We start from the raw sequence: 25143 nt of genomic DNA, 5'->3' as shown, positions 1-25143 counted from the left end.
CAAGGACCCAAAGATGAAAAGACAGTGTACCCCTAACCTTGAAAAGCTAACTGAATTGGAAAGCAGACCAGTAAACACATTTTCATCAAGTGCTGTACGACGGAGCATGCCCAGGTGGTGTGGCAGCACAAAGAAGGCAAAATAATGCAGGTGGGGTGGGATAGGGCAGCAGAGGACTGCCAGGGAAGGCTTTGAGAAAATGATGCCTGAGCTAAGACTTGGAAAAGTGAGTAGGAAGGAGTTAGATAAGGAAAGCATTGGGATAGGAAGGGGGATTCTGGACAAATAGTCTTTTAGTAAAGACACACAGGTGTGAAGCACAGGTATGTGAAGGAAATTACAGTTCGAGATAACTATAACTAGGGTAAGCATGTATTACTCAAATGAGAATATTTTGAGAGTCAGAGGGCCCGGTTAATAATTACACTGGGACAACAGGCGCAAACCAAGTCTGTTCCAGGCACACGGGGACAGACTGTCACCCTGCATATAACCAGATCCTGAACTGTGGTGCGAGGCAGATGACGAGGCTGAAGGGGTATGGTGGGAGCTAAAACAAAGGAGACCTTGGATTCTATCCTGAGGATAAGACAAAAACAACATAAAATTTTAGGAGGAATTTTAAAGTACACAAAAGAAACCGGAATTTAATGAACCTTTAATGTATTTATCATTGACTTTCAATTATCAGTATTTACCTATATTCTTCATCTATTCCCCCCCTCTTTATTATGCTAGAGGATTTCAAAGCACATCACAAGCACTGTAGGCTTTCACCCATAAAGTCACCCCAAGTGAACTATGTCTAACAGATACGGGCTTTTGTTTGGTGCCACTGTCTTATCTAACAAAACTAACAATAATTAATCAACATAATCTAACACTCAGACTATTTCCCCAGCTGCCTCCAGAATGCTTGAATCAGGATACAAAGTCCAAACATTGCATTTTGGTTGCTATGTGTCTCAAGTCTCTTTTAATCTGAGTCCCCTCTATCACATACATGCATATATACATATACATGCATACATACATAAATATTTTTTAAATAGCCTTATGGAGATATAACTGACTTAAACTGCATAAAGTGTACAATTTGATGTTTTAACTTGACTATGAAACCATCACAACAATCAACATAGTCTATCATCCTCCCCAAATTTCCTTGTGCCTCTTCTTAATCCCTTCTTCCTGCCACCTTTTCACTTCATCCTCCATGAACTACTTTCTGCTACTATAGTTTGTATTTTTGAGAGTCTTATATAAATGGAATGACAGTATGTTCTATTTTGTGCACGCTTTCTTTCACTCAGCATAATTATCTTGAGATTAATCCATGTTGTTGCATGCATCAATAGTTCATTTCTTATGCTATGTAGTATCCCCCTGTTGATGGGACATTTGTATTGTTTTCCAGTTTTGGCTGCAATGAATAAAGCTAAAAACAGCAGTCTTTACTTTTCAAACAGCATACATGTCTTTGTAAGGATTTATACTTTCCTTGTGCTGGGGTAAATAGCTATGAAGTAGGGAAGACTGGCTAATATGGTAGGCGTGTGTGACTTTTTAAGAGACTGCCAAAGTGTTTGCTAAAGTGAGTGTACCATTTTACATTTCCACCAGCAGTGTATGAAAATCCCAGTTCCTCCACATCCTCACCAACACTTGGTATGCCCAGTCTTTTTCATTTGATTGTAACCATTCTAATAGGTATGCAGTGGTATCCCCTTGCGGTTTTAATTTGTATTTCTATAATGACTAATGATGTTAAGCATCTTTTCATGTACTCATTTGCCATCTGCATATCTTCTCTGGGGAAGTGTCTGCTAGAATCTTTGGCCCATTTTTCTAGAGTTGTTATTATTGACTTGAGAGTATTTTACATATTCTAGAAGTCCAGTGTGCTATCCATTGTGCTACAGAGCCACCTAGAGAGTAGTTTACATACTCGAGATATAATTCATTTTGCATATATTTTCTCTCACTCTGGCAGGAGTTTTTAATTTTGATGAAGTCAGTTTATCAATGTTTCATTTGTTGATTGTGTTCTGGTATTGTATCTAAGTAATCTTTGTCTTATCTCAAGGTTACAAGAGTTCTCCCTATTTTCTTTTCTAGCAGTTTCCATTTGAGTTACTTTTGCATATGGTTCAAGGTATGGATCAAAGTTCTTTTTTTTATGACACACAATTGTCCCAGCACCATTTGTTGAAAAGGCTGTCCTTCCTCCACTGAATTGCCTTTGTACGTTTGGCAAAAATCTGTTGCCCATATACATGTTGATCTATGGCTGAACACTATTTTGTACCATGTATCTATTTGTCTATCATTAAGCAAATACCACACTGTCATGATTTCTGTAGCTTTGTAACAAATCTCAAATCAACTCCAATTTTTTTCTCCTTTTCCAATGTCTTTTTGGTTGTTCTTGATCCTCTGCATTCCCATATTAATTTTAGGTCCATCTTGTCAATTTCTATTAAAAACAAAAGCCTTCTGGGATCTACACTGGGATTGCACTGAATATATAGAACAATTGGGAGAGAAATGACATCTTAACAATATTGAGTGGTTCCCTGAACACTGTATATCTCTCCATTTATTTAGTTTTTATTTATTTTTCTCAACAATATTTTATAGATTTCACTGTATAGATCTTATACATCTTTTGTGAGATCTCTAAGAATTTCCTGTTTATGTTATTTCCTGTTTGATGCTAATGAAAATGGTATTTAAAAAATTCAATTCCCATTCATTTCCTGTATAGAAATAAAATTCATTAATGTATAATGATCTTGGGACTTCCCTGGTGCCACAGTGGTTAAGACTCTGAGCTCCCAATGCAGGGGGCCTGGGTTTGATCCCTGGTCAGGGAACTAGATCCCACATGCATGCTGCAACTAAGAGTTCACATGCCACAACTAAGGAGCCCACATGCCACAACTAAGGAGCCAGCAAGCTGCAACTAAGGAATCCATGAGCCAGAGCTAAGGAGCCCACCAGCCGCAACTAAGACCTGGTGCAACCAAATAAATAAATAAATAAAATAAATATTAAAAAAATAGTTATAAAAACGTATAATGATCTTATATCTTGCAACCTTGTTAAACCCATTTGTTGCTTCTAGTGGCTTTTTTATAAATGCCGTCAAATTTTCTTCATAGACAATAACGTCATCTGCAAATGACAGTTTTACTTCTTCATTTCTAATATGGGTACCTTTTAGTTTTCTTTTTCCTTATTGTGCTGGCTAGAACCTCGAGTATAATGTGGAAACAAAAGTCATAAGAGCACACATCAGTCTCATTTCTAATCTTAGGAAAAACCATTTAGTCTTCCCCTTTAAGTATGATGGTAGCTGTCAGTTTTTCATAGATGCCCCTCTTCAGTTTAAGGAAGTTACATTTTATGCCTACTTTGCTAAGAGATTTCTAAAATGTAATTCAACCCTTACTGTAAAAAAAAAAAACAGAAAAAAATAAAAACAATGGAAATAATGCACAAGATGATCATAAAAACACATTAGTGAGCCACAAGTACTAGAAAGAAGCGGAAAAGGCAGCAGAATGGTTCTTTTGCAGCCTCTGTCACCAAAGGACAGAGTCACACAATGTCTATACTAGTCTTCAAAAAATGAGAGAAAGCCTCATATGATGAAAGAGGGGTTTTAACAGTACCTCTTTAAGAAGTCAAGTTCTTGTAATCCAAATGGGTTTGGACCCAATGGCCTACTGACCTTTGACGTTTACCAACAAAGTTTGTGTACGGCCAAATCTGACACCTTCTTTCACTTGATTTTTTTTTTTTTGCGGTACGCAGGCCTCTCACTGTTGTGGCCTCTCCCGTTGTGGAGCACAGGCTCCGGACGCGCAGGCTCAGCGGCCATGGCTCACGGGCCCAGCCGCTCCGTGGTATGTGGGATCTTCCCAGACCGGGGCACGAACCCGTGTCCCCTGCATCGGCAGGCGGACTCTCAACCACTGCGCCACCAGGGAAGCCCTTTCACTTGATTTTAATGGCAAATCTGTGCCTGTGGTCTTGGCCTCACTGTTCACCAAGGTACTGGCTGTACCTACAAGAGCTCGTGAAATACCATAGGTGCTCAAAAATCTGTGAACAGCTGTCTGCTCAAAACCATTTTTTAAAAAGTTTGTTGGGAGACTAAAAAGGATAAAGGATGGTAGGTCATGTATAAAAAGGATGGAGGCTTCCCAAATTCCACGGGGATGGAAACGGGGGTAATCAAGGATTAGAAATCATTCCCTTGGTGGATGTGCAATGAATGGACCCTGAGGTCAGTTCTGGAAGAAAAAAAAAAACTCACCTAAATTTCTAAGAGACACACAAAGCATGTTCCCTGATTCTCTTTACTGTCTGGCCATGGAGGGAAGGTTATAATACTGATCTCTAATTCTGCTTTACGGTCTAATGTGGACCTCTTACATCGGTTGAGGGCACTTGCTGGTGCTATCCCCATCCCTGTCCCTGAGTACAGGGGAGGGGACAACTGTGAGAAGGTCAGGTATCATGGGCAATGAAGTAGGGGAGGCAAATGGGATTGGTGGGTTTTCAGGAGGTTCGTGGGAGATGGCTTGGAAGGGCTTCTCAGTTTTGAGATGGGCTCACAATGCTGCCCCATTGCTTCTTACTTGGGCATATCCTCCTCCTTCTGCTCCTTCTATCCAAGTCAAAGTCCTCAAGCTCCTGCAAAACCTCATCCATGAAGTGTACAGGGTGTTCTAAGACACAGCCAACTGAACTGCATCATTGGAAAGCTTTTCACTGTTGGTACCATCAGCAGTTGAGACAAAGTATGGGAGCAGGGAGAACTGGGCAAAACTGAAGATTTTGGGGGTCACCTTTATGTCTGCAACAATTTTTTTGGCCACCAGATGCACAGGATCTCTGGCCTGAACTCCCAAAGCCCCATTTCCCAAGGTGCTCAGGTTCTTGTAGGTGACTTTCCTCTGACATCAAACAGCACGATGTAGGTGTGGGCCTTGCAGTAGGAGGCATGTGTGCTCTGGAACTGCTCCTGGCTTGCTGTGTCCAAAAAGTCCACAAAGATGAGACCAGTAAGATACTGCCCACCATGGCCATGTGCTTATACAGGGTCAGGGTGTATGTGGACAGCTGCTGTGGCTGAAATCCATCTATGATAAATCTCTCCATAAATTTGGGCTTGCCCATGGTGCTGTCCCACTGGCAGATGATCTTCATGTTGTCATCAGCATTGTATTTCTCTTGGTTCAGCTCACAGGGTTTGGCTCTGTCCTGGGCCATTGGCTACTGGCTATAGAGGGGCCCAGCCAAGGGGAAGGGACTCTTGTCACTGTCAGCCTGTCATTCCAGGAACCAGGCCCTCCATCTGGCTCAGGGCCCAAGGAAGGCCTCAGAGAGGTGGTTCCCACATGCTGAGCCTGCCACTGGGGAGGCTTTGTCCTCTTGGATAGTCTTGGGTGAGGGCTGGAGACCAGGGATACTGCAGGTTGGCCAACCCTTGGCCAGCTGACCCCTAGGCCCTGTACACTGCCGTCCCTGGACCCTATATCATCCCAGACACCCTGCTAAAAGTTTTTAATCAGGAATATATGCTGGATTTTGGTAAATGTTTTTTTCCTGCATCTGTTGAGATCATATGGTTTTCCTTTTTTTGGTCTGTTAATATAGAAAATTATATTGATTAATTTTTTTTTTTTTTTTTTGTGGTAAGCGGGCCTCTCACTGTTGTGGCCTCTCCCGTTGCGGAGCACAGACTCCGGACGCGCAGGCTCAGCACCCATGGCTCATGGGCCCAGCCGCTCCGCGGCATGTGGGATCTTCCCGGACTGGGGCACGAACCCGTGTCCCCTGCATCGGCAGGCGGACTCTCAACCACTGCACCACCAGGGAAGCCCTGATTTTTTGAATGTTAAATCAACCTGCATTCTTGGGATAAATGCCACCTGGTCATGATGAACTATCTTTTTTATATATTGTTAGATATGATTTGGTAAAATTTGTTTAGAATTTTAAAATCTATGTTCAAGAGGGATTCTGGTCTGTAGTTTTCTGTTTTGTAATGTTTTTGTCTGGTTTTGGTATCAGGATGATGCTGGCTTCATAGAATGAAATGGGAAGTATTCCTATCTTTTCAGTTTTCTGGAGTTGGCATAGAATTGTTATTATTTCTTCCTTAAGTTTTTGTAGAACTCACCAGAAACCATCTGTACCTGGAGTTTTCTTTTTTCAGATAGTTTTAAATGCAATTTCCTTAATAGATATAGGGCTATTTAATTTATCTATTCACCTTGAATGAGCTTTGGTCATAGTATGGAATGATCACACTAGTGGAATTCATCCATTTCATAGAAGTTGTCAAATTTATTGGCATAAACTTGTTCACAAGATTTCCTTACTATCTTTATAACCTGTAGCGATGTCATCTCATTTTTGATATTGCTAATTTGTGCCTTCTCTTTTTCTCCTGATCAGTTTGGCCAGAGGCTTATCAATTTTATTGACTTTCTCAAGGAACTAATTCTTTGAGTAATTTTCTCTGTTTTTCTGTTTTCTAGTTCACCAACTGCTGCTCTGATCTTTCTTATTACCTTTCTTCTGTCTACTTTTGGTTTAATTTGCTCTTCTTTCTCCAATTTCTTAAGATGTAAGCTGAGAGTATTAATTCCAGGCATTCTTCTCTAATATAGAAATTGCTTTAGTGGCACATTCAAAATTTTGATATATTGTTTTCATTTTCATTCAGTTCAAATGATCTTCTAATTTCCCTTTTGATTTCTTCTTTATCTCATGGGTTATTTAGAAGTTAGTTTCCACATATTTGGGGGTTTTCCAGAGATTTTTCTGTTACTGATTTCTAATTTAACTCCAGGAGGTCAGAGAACATATTTTGTGTGACTTGAATCCTCTTAAAATTTTGAGACTTGTTTTATGGCCCAAAGAGCATTTCCAAAGAATGTTATGTTCTGCTTTTGTTAGAGGGAGTGTTCTGTAAACATCAATCAGGTAAAGTTAGTTGATTATGCTGTTCAAGTCTTTTATGTACTCAATGATTTTCTGTCTCCTTATTCTTTCAATTATTGAGAGAGGGGTAATGAAATCTGACTATAATTGCAGGTTTGTCTATTTCTCACTGCAGGTCTATCAGTTTTCACTTCATATTTTTTTTAGCTTTGTTATTACCTGCATAAGTGTTTAAGTGTATCCCTGGCAACAGATTTGCTCTGAAATCTCCTGATATTAATTAGCCTCTTCAACTTTATTTTGATTTGTGTTGGTTTTGTGTAGCCTCCTTCACCCTTTTAACCTATTTATATTTTTATATTTAAAGTAGGTTTCTTACAAGCAGCATATGGTTGGGTCTTCCTTTTTTAATCCAATCTGCTAACCTCTGCTTTTAACTGCGTGTTTAGAGGGTATACTTTAATGTGGCTATGATATGATTATGTTTATGTATATCATTTTGGTATTTGTTATCTATTTGTCCCAACTGTTCTTTATTCCCTTTTCCTGCTTTTTTCTGTTTTGTTTAGGATTGAGTTTTTTGTTTTGTTTTGTCTTGTCTTTTTACAATTTCATTTGTCTCCTTCGTTGGATTTAGCTATAACTCTTTGTAGTGTTACTTTAGTGGTTACTTTAGGTTTTAAGTATGCATCTTTAACTTATCACAGTCTAATTTCAGGTGATTATACTACTTTACATATAGTGTAAGAGCCTTACAACAGTATTCTTTCATTTCATCCCTCTCAGCTTTTGTGCTATTGTTGTCACCCATTTTACTTATATAACTCCACTATATATTATCACATTTCTTTATACAAATATCTTACAAATTAAAAAATCTTTTAATTGTGGTAAAAACATGTAACATAAAATTTATTATCTTACCCATCTCTAAGTGTACACTTCGGTAATGTTATGTACATTCACATTTTTATGCATCAAATCTCCCAAACTCTTTCATCTCGCAAAACTGAAACTCTATATCCATTAAACATTCCCTCCTTCCACCCCCACCCCGAGTCTCTGGCAACCACCATTTTACTTTCTGTCTTTGAATTTGATTACTCTAGGTACCTCATGTAAGAGGAATCATACAGTATTTGTCTTTTTATGACTGGTTTGTTTCACTTGCCATAGTGTCAAGATTCCTCCACAATGTAGCATGCGTCAGAATTTTCTTCCTTTTTAAGGCTGAATAATAATAAGGCTTAATAATATTTAAGGCTGAGTGATACTGTATGTATACACTACATTTCCTTTATACATTCATCTATTGATGTACACCCAGGTTGCTTCCAATTTTGGCTATTGTGAATAATGCTGCTATTGAACATGGGTATAAAATAATCTCATTGAGATCCTGCTTTCAATTCTTTTGGTATATAGCCAGAAATGAAATTGCCAGGTCATATGGTATTTCTATGTTTAATATTTTGAGGAATTGCTATACTGTCTTCCACAGTGGCCTCACCGTTTTGCAATGCCTAAGGGTTCTAGTTTCTCCTCATCCAAGAAATATTTGTTTTTTTAAAAATATTAGCTCTAATGATTGTGAAGTGATATTTCATTGTGGTTTTGATTTGCATTTCCCTAATGATTAGTATGTTGAACATCTTTTCATGTGGTTATTGGCCATTTGTATCTCTTTTTTTTGGTTGCTTTGGATCTTAGTTGTGGCACGTGGGATCCTCGATGCGGCATGTGGGATCTTTTGTTGAGGCACGCGAACTTCTCTAGTTGTGGGGCGCGGGCTTAGGTGCCCTGCGGCATGTGGGATCTTAGTTCCCCAACCAGGGATTGAACACACATCCCCTGCATTGGAAGGCAATTCTTAACCACTGGACCACCAGGAAGTCCCTGTATATCTCTTTTTGAGAAATGTCTTTTTAAGTCTTTTGCATATTTAAAAAACCAGGTTTGCCTGTTTTGTTGAATTGTGGGAGTTCTTTATATATTCTGGATATTAACCCTTGCCAGATACACAATTTGCCAATATTTTCTCCTATTCTGTGGGTTCCCTCTTCGTTCTAATTTACTGTGTCCTTTGCTGCACAGACATTTAAAATTTTGATACAGTCCAATTTATCTATAATTTTTATTACTTGTACGTTTAGTGTCATATCTAAGAAGTCACTGCTAAATCCAATGTTATGAAGCATTTCCCTTATACTGTTGTATAGTTTTAGCTCTTATGCTAAGGTCTCTGACCCATTTCAAGTTAATTTTTGTACACAGTGTAAGGTAACGGTCCAACTTCATTTTTTTGCATGTGGATATCCAGTTTTCCCAGCATCATTTGTTGAAAAGACTGTCTGTTCCTCACTGAATGGTCCTGGCACCTTATCAAAAATCATTTGAACATATATGTGAGGGTTTATTTCTGGGATCTCAATTCTATTCCATTGGTCTGTCTGTATGCCAGCACCACACTGTTTTGATTACTGTAGCTTTGTACTAAGTTCTGAAATCCAGAAGTTTGAGACCTCCAACTTTGTTCTTCTTTTTCAAGGTTGTTTTGACTGTTTGGACCCCTTGAGATTCAATATGAATTTTAGGATAGGATTTTCTATCTTTGCAAAAAAGCAATTGGGATTTTGATAGGGATTGCACTGAATCTGGGTACTATTGTCATCTTTACGATATTAAGTCTTCTAATCCATGAACATAGTATAACTTTCCAATTATTTGCATCTTTAATTTCTTTCAGCAACGTTTTGTAGTTTTCAGTGTATAAGTCTTTTACCTCCTTGGTTAAGTTTATTCTTAAATATTTTACTCTTTTTGATGCTATTGTAAATGTAATTGTTTCCTTAATGTCCTTTTTGTTCAGTGTTAGTATACAGGATATATTTTGAAGGTAGATCTGAGAGAACTGATAGATTAAGTGTGGAATATGGGAGAAAGAAAGGGGTCAAAGATGATGCTGAGCAGCTTAGAGAATACATACACCACTTAATGACATAAGGAAGATTCAGGAAGAGCAGATTTGGAAGGGGAAATCAAAAGTTCAGTTTTGGGTGTATGAAGTTTGAGGAAGTATCCCGAGAACTAAGAAGTGACTACTGGAGATGGCAAGTAGAGGTCATGGTGGCCTCGACAATAATCGTTCAGTGGAAGGACAGGAAGAAAAGCCTGATGCAATGGCCTTCAACTGGCACAAGGTGGTGGTGTCAGTGTACCTTTTAAAATCTTACCAAATTTCCTCATAAAAATGCACAGAGAAACTTTGAGAGTAAAAGTAAAAGCCCACAAACATCTTTAACAAAACCAGGTGAAAGGGTATCTCACAAACCCCAGACTACAAGTAGGTGGGGTCAAACCACAAACTACAGCATTATTCTACAGATACACAATCAGCAGCTGTGCTAAAGTAGTGGAGGGAAGAGAAAAAGGGTTCTGACAGTCCTAAGTGCTTGATCCATCCATTATGAAGCTCCCATCAGTCTTTCATCTGATTTTAGCATCCACAGATGAGCACTATAAATCCATCATTTCATTGAGGGTAATGAAATGGTGATTTTCTAATTCTATAATTCACTTGTTAGTTGGAATTCTTCTATAAAGAAGTTTCCCCCATCAACTAGCTGGTTACTATGCAATACAATTTGTACAGAAAAAATAGATGAGTCAGTTTTTAAAAACTGATTTTCAGAAAAACAAATTGGTTCTCTAACAACCTGCAGTTTCAATCAACTGCAATATTTATTCCCTGAATGCTCAGTCTCATCTTTGACTGATATAGGGAGCTCCTTTAAGATGGCACCCAGGTCATTTTGATACCACCATAGTAGTAGTCTTCAATAGCTTCCTTGCTAATTGGTACAATATTCATCTTATAAATTTGCTTCCCTAAACCTAAAAAAAGCCTTTTCTCCAAGGATGCCTGGGTGTTTTTTTTTTTGAGTGGGAAATGGTATTTGAAAATAACCCTAGAGCAGTCTGAGGGTGGAATGGGGTGGGAGTGGAGATTCATTATTTTATTAAGAATATAAAATAATTTTCTAATTCTGTCATTCCTTCTTCATTTATTTGGCTGCATTGGGTCTTTGTTGCTGCACACAGGCTTTCTCTAGTTGTGGCAAGCAGGGGCTACTCTTTGTTGCAGTGCGTGGGCTTCTCATTGCAGTGGCTTCTCTTGTGGCAGAGCACGGGCTCTAGGCACACGGGCTTCAGTAATTGAAGCATGCGGGCTCAGTAGTTGTGGCTTGTGGGTTCTAGGGCACACAGGCTTTGGTAGTTTTGATACGTGGGCTCAGTAGTTGTGGCTCACGGGCTCTAGAGCACAGGCTCAGTAGTTGTGGTGCACAGGCTTAGCTGCTCCGCAGCATGTGGGATCTTCCCGGACCAGGGATAGAACATCCCCTGCACTGGCAGGCGGATCCTTAATTACTGTGCCACCAGGGAAGTCCCCTTCTACATTTATTAGTTGGAATTCTTCTATAAAGAGAGGTATTCATTGTTACTGGGTTGTCATTGCCATGGACAGAGGAGCTCTGTATTCTTTAGTAAAAGGAAAATAAACCAGGAGTCCATACTGACATTTTTAATTCAATAATAAGATTAAAGGATTATTATAATATTTCTATATTTTAAATATTTATTCTCTTACTCTGATTCTTGGCTTCTAATATCATTAACATAATTACTTATTTGCTTTATTCTATAATCTACATATAATAGTTTCAAAATAACAATCAATACTACCAACAATAAGGCTATTAAATGCAGCTTAGACTTTTTTTTTGCCAATAGAGTAATTTTTTAATATAGTCTCACATGATATCATATTTGAATTTTATTGCCCTTTTACCAGAAATATAAAGAAAAAATTATGTGGAAGAAAACAATGTAATTGCTTTAAGAAAATTCAATAGATATCCATTAAGATTTTTCTATCACTGACACAAAATATGAATTTGATTTTTTAACACCATTTAAACCATTTCTTCACCAAAAATAAAAATATAAAACAAAAAGGCCAGTTTAACATTCTAGCTGTCAAAAATGAAATCTTAATTGGTGTTGCACTCCCATTTAGCTCACATACTCTGTACATCACTATTTAGTGATGGTTCTGTTTTCAAAAGAAAAATTAGACAAAATAACTATTTTTCAAAAGAGGTCAGTTGTCAATATTCTTTTTAATGATAAAATATATACTCTTTAAAATAAAATAAGCTTAGAGACAAAGAAATGAATTTCAGTGACTATCAGTATATTCCTAAGAAACAAAAGCTGGTGTTTTATTCCAATTCCTATGGTAAACTGAGTTATTATGATAATATATAATATCAAGAAAAGAAAAGCTTTTGATACCTCAGAACTGCAACATAAAAAGAATTTAATTTGGGAAGTTAAATTCAGGATTAAATGATAATAAACTTCTTCTTGGAACTTTTCATCTTAGTCATCTGATCTTTAATACAGATCCTCACACAAGAGATGATTCGGTCTTATACTGTGGGTTGCTTTATTTTTTTGCCCAAAATACCAAACTTTTTTTAATCCAAGGAAACGTACCATTATTTTAAGACATATTATTTTTATATATTTTAGAAAGATAAAGACACTGCTAATTAATATTTGATTATATACTTTCTTATTCTTTATAATTTCTATTTTACACACAGAGAAAAAAATTTAGACTTAATTGATCATATATTTTTATCACGCATCAGTCTTCTGCAAACATAAAAAGGAAAATGTGGACCAACCAAACCGGTAAACCTTTTCCTAAAGCTTGTTTGTATTCTTTTTTTTTCTTTTTTATCTCTCTTAATTCTTTTTAAAATTTTTTTATACAGCAGGTTCTTATTAGTCATCAATTTTATACACATCAGTGTACACATGTCAATCCCAATCGCCCAATTCATCGCACCTCCACCCCCACCCCCCTGCCGCTTTCCCCCCTTGGTGTCCATACGCTTGTTCTCTACATCTGTGTCTCAATTTCTGCCCTGAAAACTGGTTCATCTGTTCCATTTTTTAGGTTCCACATATATGTGTTAATATACGATATTTGTTTTTCTCCTTCTGACTTATTTCACTCTGTATGACAGTCTCTAGATCCATCCACATCTCAACAAATGACCCAATTTTGTTCCCTTTTATGGCTAATATTCCATTGTATACATGTACCACATCTTTATCCATTCGTCTGTCAATGGGCATTTAGGTTGCTTCCATGACCTGGCTATTGTAAAGAGTGCTGCAATGAACATTGGGGTGCATGGGTCTTTTTGAATTATGGTTTTCTCTGGGTATATGCCCAGTAGTGGGATTACTGGATCATATGGTAATTCTATTTTTAGTTTTTTAAGGAACCTTCATACTGTTCTCCATAGTGGCTGTATCAATTTACATTCCCACCAACAGTGCAAGAGGGTTCCCTTTTCTCCCCACCCTGTCCAGCATTTGTTGTTTGTAGATTTTCTGATGATGCTCATTCTAACTGATGTGAGGTGATACCTCATTGTAGTTTTGATTTGCATTTCTCTAATGATTAGTGATGTTGAGAAGCTTTTCATGTGCTTCTTGGCCATCTGTATGTCTTCTTCGGAGAAATGTCTATTTAGGTCTTCTGCCCATTTTTGGATTGGGTTGTTTGCTTTTTAATATTGAGCTGTATGAGCTGTTTATATATTTTGAAGATTAATCCTTTGTCTGTTGATTCATTTGCAAATATTTTCTCCCATTCTGAGAGTTATCTTTTTGTCTTGTTTATGGTTTCCTTTGCTGTGGAAAAGCTTTGAAGTTTCACTAGGTCCCATTTGTTTATTTTTGTTTTTATTTCCATTACTCTAGGAGGTGGATCAAACAAGATCTTCCTGGGCTTCCCTGGTGGTGCAGTGGTTGGGAGTCTGCCTGCCGATGCAGGGGACACGGGTTCGTGCCCTGGTCCGGGAAGATCCGACATGCTGCGGAGCAGCTAGGCCTGTGAGTCATGGCCGCTGAACCTGCAGGTCCAAAGCCTGTGCTCTGCAACGGGAGAGGCCACAACAGTGAGAGGCCCGCATACCGCAAAAAAAAGATCTTGCTGTAACTTACGTCAAAGAGTGTTCTTCCTATGTTTTCCTCTAAGAGTTTTTTTTTCTTTTGTGGTATGCGGGCTTCTCACTGTTGTGGCCTCTCCCGTTGCGGAGCACAGGCTCCAGATGCGCAGGCTCAGTGGCCATGGCTCACGGGCCCAGCCGCTCCGCGGCATGTGGGATCTTCCTGGACCAGGGCACGAACCTGTGTCCCCTGCATCGGCAGGTGGACTCTCAACCACTGCGCCACCAGGGAAGCCCTCTAAGAGTTTTATAGTGTCCGGTCTTACATGTAGGTCTCGAATCCATTTTGAGTTTATTTTTGTGTATGGTGTTAGGGAGTGTTCTAATTTCATTCTTTTATATATAGCTGTCCAGTTTTCCCAGCACAATTTACTGAGGAGACTGTCTTTTCTCCATTGTATATCCTTGCCTCCTTTGTCATAGATTAGTTGACCATAGGTGTGTGGGTTTATCTTTGGGCTTTCTATCTTGTTCCATTGATTTATGTTTCTGTTATTGTGCCAGTACCATATTGTCTTGATTACTGTAGCTTTGTAGTATAGTCTGAAGTCAGGGAGTCTGATTCCTCCAGCCTCGTTTTTTTCCCTCAAGAATGCTTTGGCTATTCGTGGTCTTTTATGTCTCCAAACAAATTTTAAGGTTTTTTTGTTCTAGTTCAGTAAAAAATGCCATTGGTAATTTGATAGCGATTGCATTGAAACTGTAGATTGCTTTGAGTAGTATAGTCATTTTCACAATATTGATTCTTCCAATCCAAGAACGTGGTATATCTCTCCATCTGCTGGTATCATCTTTCTTTCATCAGTGTCTTACAGTTTTCTGTATACAGGTCTTTTGTCTCCCTAGGTAGGTTGATTCCTAGGTATTTTATTCTTTTTGCTGCAATGGTAAATGGGAGTGTTTTCTTAATTTCTCTTTCAGATTTTTCATCATTAAGTGTATAGGAATGCCAGAGATTTCTGTGCATTAATTTTGTATCCTGCTACTTTACCAAATTCATTGATTAGCTCTAGTAGTTTTCTGGTGGCATCTTTAGGATTCTCTATGTATAGTATCATGTCATCTGCAAACAGTGACAGTTTTGCTTCTTCTTTTCCAATTTGTATTCCTTTTATTTCTTTTTCTTCTCTGATTGCCGTGGCTAGGACTTCCAAAACTATGTTGATTAATAGTGGTGAGAGTGGACATCCTCGTCTTATTCCGGATCTTAGAGGAAATGCTTTCAGCTTTTCACCATTGAGAATGATGTTTGCTGTGGGTTTGTCGTATATGGCCTTTATTATGTTGAGGTAGGTTCCCTCTATGCCCACCTTATGGAGAGTTTTTATCATAAATGGGTGTTGAAATTTGTCAAAAGCTTTTTCTGCATCTATTGAGATGATCATATGGTTTTTCTTCTTCAATTTGTTAATATGGCGTATCACATTGATTGATTTGTGTATATTGAAGAATCCTTGCATCCCTGGGATAAATCCCACTTGACCATGGTGTATGATCCTTTTAATGTGTTGTTGGATTCTGTTGGCTAGTATTTTGTTGAGGATTTTTGCATCTATATTCATGAGTGATATTGGTAATTTTCTTTTTTTGTTGTATCTTTGTCTGGTTTTGGTTATCAGGGTGATGGTGGCCTCATAGAATGAGTTTGGGAGTGTTCCTTCCTCTGCAAATTTTTGCAAGAGTTTGAGAAGGATCGGTGTTAGCTCTTCTCTAAATGTTTGATAGAATTCACCTGTGAAGCCATCTGGTCCTGGACTTTTGTTTGTTGGAAGATTTTTACTCAGTTTCAATTTCATTACTTGTGATTGGTCTGTTCATATTTTCTGCTTCTTCCTGGTTCAGTTTTGGAAGGTTATACCTTTCTAAGAATTTAAGAAGAATTTCTTAAATTTAAGAATTTCTTCCAGGTTGTCCATTTTATTGGCATAGAGTTGCTTGTAGTAGTCTCTTAGGTTGCTTTGTATTTTTGCGGTGTCTGTTGTAACTCCTCCTTTTTCATTTCTAATTTTATTGATTCCAGTCCTCTCCCTTTCTTGATGAGTCTGGCTAATGGTTTATCAATTTTGTTTATCTTCTCAAAGAACCAGCTTTTAGTTTTATTGATCTTTGCTATTGTTTTCTTTGTTTCTGTTTCGTTTATTTCTGGTCTGATATTGATGATTTCTTTCCTTCTGCTAACTTTGGGTTTTGTTTGTTCTTCTTCCTCTAGTTCCTTTAGGTGTAACATTAGGTTGAGATTTTTCTTGTTTCTTGAGGTAGGCTTGTATAGCTGTAAACTTCCCTCTTAGAACTGCTTTTGCTGCATTCCATAGGTTTTGGATCATCGTGGTTTCATTGTCATTTGTCTCCAGGTATTTTTTGACTTCCTCTTTGATTTCTTCAGTGACCTCTTGGTTATTTAGTAACGTATTGTTTAGCCTCCACGTGTTGGTGTTTTTTATGTTTTTTTCCCCTGTAATTCATTTCTAATCTCATAGCGTTGTGGTCAGAAAATATGCTTAATATGATTTCAATTTTCAATTTTCTTAACCTTACTAAGGCTTGATTTGTGACCCAAGATGTGATCTATCCTGGAGAATGTTCTGTGCAACAGAAGAAGAAAGCACTTGAGAAGAAAGTGTAATCTGCTGTTTTTGGATGGGATGTCCTATAAATATCAATTAAATCTATCTGGTCTATTGTGTCATTTAAAGCTTGTGTTTCCTTATTAATTTTCTGTTTGGATGATCTGTCCATTGGTGTAAGTGAGGTGTTAAAGTCCCCCACTATTATTGTGTTACTGTCGATTTCCTGTTTTATAGCTGTTAGCCTTATGTACTGAGGTGCTCCTATATTGGGTGCATATATATTTATAATTGTTATATCTTCTTCTTGGATTGATCCCTTTATCATATTATGTAGTGTCCTTCCTTGTCTCTTGTAAGATTCTTTATTTTAAAGTCTATTTTATCTGATATGAGTATTGCTACTCCAATTTTCTTTTGATTTCCATTTACATGGAATATCTTTTTCCATCCCCTCACTTTCAGTCTGTATGTGTCCCTAGGTCTGAAGTGGATCTCTTGTAGACAGCATATACATGGGTCTTGTTTTTGTATCCATTCAGCAAGCCTGTGTCTTTTGGTTGAAGCATTTAATCCATTCATGTTTAAGGTAATTATCGATATGTGTGTTCCTATGACCATTTTCTTAATTGTTTTGGGTTTGTTTTTGTAGGTCCTTTTCTCCTCTTGTGTTTCTCACTTAGAGAAGTTCCTTTAGCATCTGTTGTAGAGTTGGTTTGGTGGTGCTGAATTCTCTTAGCTTTTGCTTATCTGTAAAGCTTTTGATTTCTCCATCGAATCTGAATGAGATCCTTGCCAGGTAGGGTAATCTTGGTTGTAGGTTCTTTCCTTTCATCACTTTAAGTATACCATGCCACTCCCTTCTGGCTTGTACAGTTTCTGCTAAGAAATCAGCTGTTAACCTTATGGGAGTTCCCTTGTATGTTGTCATTTTTCCCTTGCTGCTTTCAATAATTTTCCCTTGTATGTTATTTGTCGTTTTTTCCTTGTTGCTTTTAATAATTTTTCTTTGTCTTTAATTTTTGCCCATTTGATTACTATGTGTCTTGGCATGTTTCTCCTTGGGTTTATCCTGTATGGGACTCTCTGCACTTACTGGACTTAGGTGGGTATTTCCTTTCCCATGTTAGGGAAGTTTTCTACTATAATCCCTTCAAATATTTTCTCAGGTCCTTTCTCTCTCTCTTCTCCTTCTGGGACCTCTATAATGCAAATGTTGTTGCGTTTAATGTTGTCCCAGAGGTCTCTTAGGCTCTTTTCATTTCTTTCCATTCTTTTTTCTTTATTCTGTTCTGCAGCAGTGAATTCCACCATTCCGTTTTCCAGGTCACTTATCCATTCTTCTGCCTCAGTTATTCTGCTATTGATTCCTTGTAGTGTAGTTTTCATTTCAGTTATTGTATTGTTCATCTTGTTTGTTTGTTCTTTAATTCTTCTAGGTTTTTGTTAAACATTTCGTGCATCATCTTGATCTTTGCCTCCATTGTTTTACCGAGGTCCTGGATCATCTTCACTATCATTATTCTGAATTCCTTCTCTGGAAGTTTGCCTATTTCCGCTTCATTTAGTTGTTTTTTTGGGGTTTTATCTTGTCCCTTCATCTGGTACATAGCCCTGTGCCTTTTCATCTTGTCTATCTTTCTGTGAATGTTGTTTTTGTTCCACTGGCTGCAGGACTGTAGTTCTTGCTTCTGCTGTCTGCCCTCTGGTGGATGATGCTATCTTAGAGGCTTGAGCAAGTTTCCTAATGGGAGAGACTGGTGGTGGGTAGAGAAGGGTGTTGCTCTGGTGGGCAGAGCTCAGTAAAACTATAATCTGCTTCTCTGCTGATGGGTGGGGCTGGGTTCCCTCCCTGTTGGTTGTTTGGCTTGAGGCAACCCAACACTGGAGCCTACCCAGCTCTTTGGTGGGGCTAATGGCGGACTCTAGGAGGGCTCACACCAAGGAGTATTTCCCAGAACTTCTGCTGCCAGTGTCCTTGTCCTCACGGTGAGCCACAGCCACCCCTGCCTCTGCAGGAGACCCTCCAACACTAGCAGGTAGGTCTGGTTCAGTCTCCTCTGGGGTCACTGCTCCTTCCCCTGGGTCCCGATGCACACACTTCTTTGTGTGTGCCCTCCAAGAGTGGAGTCTTTGTTTCCCTCAGTCCTGTCAGAGTCCTGCAGTCAAATCCCGCTAGCCTTCAAAGTCTGATTCTCTAGGAATTCCTCCTCCTGTTGCCGGACCCCCAGGTTGGGAAGCCTGACATGGGCTCAGAACCTTCACTCCAGTGGGTGGACTTCTATCGTATAAGGGTTCTCCAGTTTGTGAGTCACCCACCCAGCAGCTATGGGATTTGATTTTATTGTGATTGCACCCCTCCTACCGTCTCATTGTGGCTTCTCCTTTGTCTTTGGATGTGGGCTATCTGTTTTGGTGAGTTCCAGTGTCTTCCTGTCGATGACTGTTCAGCAGTTAGTTGTGATTCTGGTGTTCTTGCAAGAGGGAGTGAGAGCATGTCCTTCTACTCTGCCATCTTGGTTCTATCCTGTGGGCTGCTTTTTAAAAATTCCATATACTCGGTATACTTGATGAGTCCTGTCCTCGTCATTGTTGTTTGAAAACATTGTCTTATCAATGGCCCAGAGTTTCACATTTACAAGAGCTTGTTCTCAAGTACCTCCTTGCTGCTGAAAGCTCCAGCTTAGACTTTTTTTTAATCCTTTGAATGTATCCCAATAGAAATGTACTGTCAAAGAAAAGTCCCCTAAAACAATTCCTTTCTCTATGTGCTTATATCATCATCTTGAAATATATTTAAGTTCCATTTATTTTCAATTTTGATGATTTCTTTTGTTTTTTAAAAATAAGATCTAAAACATTTAGATGGTTCCAAAGTCAAAACTATAAAACCAGTACGGGGAAGTCTCATCAATCTCTATCTCCTCCATCCTGTTCCCTTCCCCCCAAATAATAACTCTTTATGTTAATTTTTGCTTTATCCTTACATTGTTTCCTTTTGAAAATAAATGCACATTATGTACATGTGCATATATATGTGATATGTATATCTCTCTCTCTATATCAATGTTTTCATGGTCCTCCCCCCCCCGTTTCTTACAATAAATTGGTATGCTAAAACTGTTCTGCACTAAGAGGTCACCCCATAGCAGCATCCAGAGAGCTTTAGAAGCCAGTCTCTTTCACAGCTATACACTACTCCATTGCATTTAGAGTATTTCATGTGTAGAGTACTAGTTTATTCAAGCAAACTCCTATTGATGGACATTTGAATGTTTCAAGTCTTTTGTTATTATAAATAATATCACAATGAATTGTATAACAAATATGTCATATTTTACTTTTGCAAGTTCATTATCAGGCTAATTTCCTACTAGTGAGGTTACTAAGACAAAGGATAAGTGCATATGCATTTTGCAAGATATTACAAATTCCCACTTCCCCACCACAGGAACTGTACCATTTTGCATTCTCATCATCAATGTATGAGTATGCTTGTTTTCCCTATAACCTCGTCAAGAAAGTATGTTGTCATACCTTAGAATATTTTTTCCCCTGCACTGATTAATAAATCTTAGTTTGGTTTTAAGTCATATTTAACTTATGAGTGTGGTTGAACATCTTTTAACATTTTAAGAACTATTTGCATTTCTTTCTGGTGAACTATTTCGTTTTTTTGCCCATTTTTTTCTATCAGGTTTTCTGTCTTTTTTTTGGGGGGGAGGTCTTCTTTATGTATCAGTGTCGTTAACCCTTTGTCTATAATGTAAATTGCAAATATCTTTTTTGTCACTCATTTTTTCGCTTTTTCCTTTAAAAAATAGTCAAATTTATCAATCATCTTTATTACTCTACTGGAATTTTGAGCTGTAATTCAAAGTTTTCCAAATTCTCCATCAAAAAGGAAAATTTAGCCTTCATTTTCTCCTAATATGTGTAGTTTTATTGCTTATAATTAGATCTCTGCTTCATTTGAAATTTATCCTGGTGTACAACTGAGGAATGGATCTAATTTTGTCTTTTTCCAATTGTCCCATACCATTTATTAAAAAGTTCATATTTCTCCACTGATTTGAGATGATGCTTTGTATTAAATTTCAACACTCAGTTGTGTCTATTTTTGGATTTTGCATTTTGTTCTATTGCTCTGTTTATTCATGGATTAACTCTTAACACTCTTTTAAATAAGAGGCTTTATTAGGTATTATAAAACTTGGTGTGGCTAGCCACCTGTTCACTGCTCCTCTTTTTCAGGATTTTTTTCTTCATTACTTATTCTTCTAAATAAATTTTATAATTACCTTATCTAACCCCAGAAAAATATCTGAAAATAATTTTATTGGGCTTAAGTTAAACTTATGAGTGAATTTAGGAAGAACTGATATATTCATTGTATTGAATGATTATATTCAATAGGAAGAAGGTGTCTTTTCCATTTGTTTAAGTATATACTGTATATATACTTTTTTGTACTTTTGTACTTTTTGTACTTTTTCTCATATAGATTTTATACAGTTTTAAAGTTTTTACCTAGATTGATCCATCCATCCATCCATCCAGGCTGAGTGTGTATGCTCATGTGTGTTACTGACTGCCTCAAGGGCTGAGGCTGTCCCACCACCCTGTGTTCCCTAAAGTTCCTTAATGGGTTTCCAAGGTCTTTTTTTCAATTGTTTACAAATTAGAGTCTGTGGTGCTATATCTATTTTACCAGTTGTTCTCAGATGTATTTGCTGAGGTTTCCCCTCTGAGTCAAGCCCTTTCCTTCTGATTTCTGGTTCTTAGGACCACCCTTTTCTTCTTTTGACTCCTTTTCTTGGAGCTACAGTGCAGGTCTTGTTGCTGCTAGTTGTCTGGCGTGACCACTCCTTTTCCAGAAGTTCTTGGAGGTACCCTGCTCCTTGGCATCATTGAAGATGCTGTCTGTGGGTTTTTCCTTTTGCTATCCTAGTTGTTCTTTGTATTTTTTAAAGGGATTTGGGAAGATTAAACAAAATACCCACTGCTTCCATCGTGCTCAGATCAGAATTCTACTGAAGAATTTTAAACAGAAGAGTTCCATGATGAAATCTGAATTTTGGAGAATTCAGATCTGACTTCCAGAGAAGAATGTATGTGACACAGAAAAGACTGGAGACAGAGAGACCAGGTAGAGTCTAGTACTTCAGAGAGATAAGTAGGGCTTGAATTAGGCAAGTAGTAGTGGGGCAAGAGGAGAGGACAAAGTAAGAAAGATTTAGGAGTTAAGACTGACAGAACCTAATGACTGACTGATGCGGGGGAATGAGAAGAGAGGGAAGTCAAGAATGGCCATCCCAGCTTTCTAGTTAGTGACTGGCTATGTGGGAGAGGAATCATGGTAGATGAGAGACTGGCAGAGAAAGGAGAGCAGGCACTGATGGGAGGAGTTCAGCTTCAGCAAGTTGATCTGAATGCATGTAGGGCACCTAATTAGAGATCTCCCATAAATATTTAGATATATCATCACTTCCACTTCTGAACTTTCAAAATGTCCTGTAGCAAAAGTAAAAAACATCTTTTCCTTGTGTTTGATAATAATGTCAAATATCTTCATTGTAATATTTTTCTTGGAACTTGGCTTCTGTGTTACTACCTTCTTTTGGACCATCCCTTGAGTTTTAAATACCTACCTCAACATTTCCCATCACTTTGTGACAGGTATACCTCAGCTATGATTTTGTTCTCTTACTTCAATCTGTCTAAAAGCCATTTTTCCCCCACCTCTTGGTTTTAATACTATTTGCGTCATACTGACTCAAATATCTAAGATGAAGCACAAATTCCTTTTGTGAAGATCATTTTTTTTTTTAAGATCCTTTACCGTCACCTACCATGCCAGGTACTTAATAATAATATGAAATAATTATGATATTTATAGTAACTAAGATTTATTCAGTACATACCATGTGCTAGGTACTGTGGTAAGTCCTTCACATGTACTGACTCATGACACCTTCACAATCATTTTATGAGAAAGAATTACATTATTCCCATTTTACAGAAGAGGAAATTGAGGCACAGAGAGATTAAGTAATTTGCTCAGATTGAGAGTTGGTAAGTATGTCTTATCCAGACTTCCTGAAAAGACTGGAGGGGGGAGGTGTCTTGGGAATCTGCAGTTTTTGAAAGTAAAGGAGGAGGAGGAGGAGGAGGAGAAGAAAAAGAGGAGGGGAAGGAGGGGGAAAAAGTGCCTCCACATGATTCTTCTGCATACTAAAATTTGAGACTCACTATACTAAGTATAAACTACCAACCCTAGCTTCCAAAGCATTTCCCATAACCCTCTACCCACTCATATTCTCCATACTTCTGACTTTAGTTAACAAAGTTACTCAAGTTTCCACCTCACCACACACAGAACATTACAGAATGGGACAAAACCACAGGGATGCATCATTTTATTATACAAAGGAGAAAACCCAAATCCAGAGAGAACTAAGGTGATCTACCTAAAGTTAGTAAAAGTGCTGGGACCAGAAACTTTGGTCTCCTGACCTTCTAGTCCAGTTCTTTTTCCATTATAAATGCCTAAAAGACTTCCCATATTATAAAATATGAAGGGATATTGACCATCAGGGGCTAGATTAATTTATTTCACTTGGTTAAAGACATCAAGAATACCAATGTGAACACTATTCTATATTTGGGTGCAGAGTATCCAAAAGTTTTAAATTGGTAGAAAACAATTTAAAACAGCTCATACTGCTTAATTTAACAGGAATGATCTGTTCAAAGCCAGATGGTTCACAATATGTTGATGGCAGGTCACTTTAATGAGACTCATCTCTGGTTTCTGTTCAGTCATCAGAACTCTCCCATAGATACAGAATTAGGTCTATATCAGCAGATAATAGGGCTTTCTTCTTTTAGACACTGGTGAAATTCAGGTGCTGTAAATATAATTTTTCCCTGACTGAAATAACTGTCTTGTAGTCAGCACCTTCTTTCATTCACTCTCTCATCACTACTACCTTTTTCTCTTTTGCCTGAAAAGAAGTATCCCCAACAGTTTTCCAAGGTAACCATTTGTCTGTGCCCCTATCCCTCCCCCAGCTTTCTACATAATCTTGCTTTATTAATATTACTTTCCTTTGCTCTTCAATATTTTCCTCTTTAAGAACTCTTTCCCCCAAGCCTCTCCTAATAGAAAAAAATCTTTTATCACTCCACTGCTAAAAAACCTTTGCTGACTCCTTACTGCTTAGAGAGTAAAGTCTAAATTTTTCAGCATGAGAGTCAAGCCCTTCATCTTCTAGTGTCAGTATGCTCATCCAGTATCAGTTCAGTCTCAGGTCTCCTCCCTACTATTTCTGATGCCATTCAACTCTTCTGTCTCTCCTTTTATCTCCCCACAGCTCTGTGGAAAATGATCCCTTTGCCTGAATTTCCACCCAGTTCCTGTCTGATGAAGTCTTATTCATCCTTTAAAATTCAGCTCAAATGTCACTATCTCCTCTGGATAACACTCTAGTAATATCACTCTGCTCCAAAAGAATAACTCTTATACTACACGGTATTTTGATTACACCTGTCTGCCTTCCCAATAGAATGTAATCTCATTCTTTAATTCATTTAAGCATTTATTGAGATACTGTGACATGCCAGGCCCTGTGCTAAACCCCAAGGATGTAGAACTGAATATCTTAGAAACACTCTGATCTCAAGAAAAAAAAATATATATATTTTTTTGCGGTACGCGGGCCTCTCACTGTTGTGGCCTCTCCTGCCGCGGAGCACAGGCTCTGGACGCACAGGCCCAGCGGCCATGGCCCACGGGCCCAGCTGCTCCACGGCACGTGGGATCCTCCCGGGCCGGGGCACGAACCCGTGTCCCCTGCATTGGCAGGTGGACTCCCAACCACTGCGCTACCAGGGAAGCCCTCAAGAAAATATTTTGTGCTAGAAAAACAAAGTCTTAAGCTTTGATATAATGTTTAGAAGGCATATAGTCTCTGAATATAGAAAGTGGTATTTATTTATGTAAATTGATCATAATAGCAAGACATAAAAAGAAAGAACACTTGCAATATACTTAAAAAGTGGTAAAATAATACATTCTCAGTTCAAAGATCTAGTTTCCTTTTCTAGTTCTTCTGGAATTGTCAATCCCTAAAAAACATAATAAAATTCAATCTACCATCCAACTATGAAGAAATCTGTCCCTTTTTGACTACCTAATCTTTTCCTAGGGGAAAAACCTTGACAGTATGCACAATAACTTCTCCCCTTCCAATCTGGAAGGAAAAGACTTTTGAACCCACCATTTTTGAAGATTATACATGCAAAGTACTAGCCTTCCTCTGAAGAACATTCAGTGTTCTTCCATACTCGCACGTGCAAGTGCATTCTTCAGTTAGCTATCTTCTGAGATAAAAATGGGCAGCAAAAGCGTATTTCATTTCAGTAACCTTGAGATATGTATAAAGTCTAAGAATACTGCATATACATTTTGGCAAGAAGCTATAACAAGTTTTAAATACCTTAAAACCACATGCATTTTCAGG

General features: G+C 38.1%; 1 protein-coding gene and 1 pseudogene across 1 annotated transcript in view; both read right to left on the bottom strand.

The window, feature by feature from the left end:
* The window catches only part of RNF130 (ring finger protein 130), a 107953-nt gene that overhangs the window by 30239 nt on the left and 52571 nt on the right, over positions 1-25143 (bottom strand). The window lies entirely within an intron of this gene.
* Positions 4385-5684, bottom strand: LOC114892308 (annotated as a pseudogene).

This window comes from Monodon monoceros, unplaced genomic scaffold, assembly GCF_005190385.1.
Source record: "Monodon monoceros isolate NGI ecotype Baffin Bay Population unplaced genomic scaffold, NGI_Narwhal_1 Super_Scaffold_12, whole genome shotgun sequence".
Lineage (NCBI taxonomy): Eukaryota > Metazoa > Chordata > Mammalia > Artiodactyla > Monodontidae > Monodon > Monodon monoceros.
The sequence above is the reverse complement of the archived record's forward strand: the minus strand, read 5'-3'. Positions and strand labels throughout refer to the sequence as shown.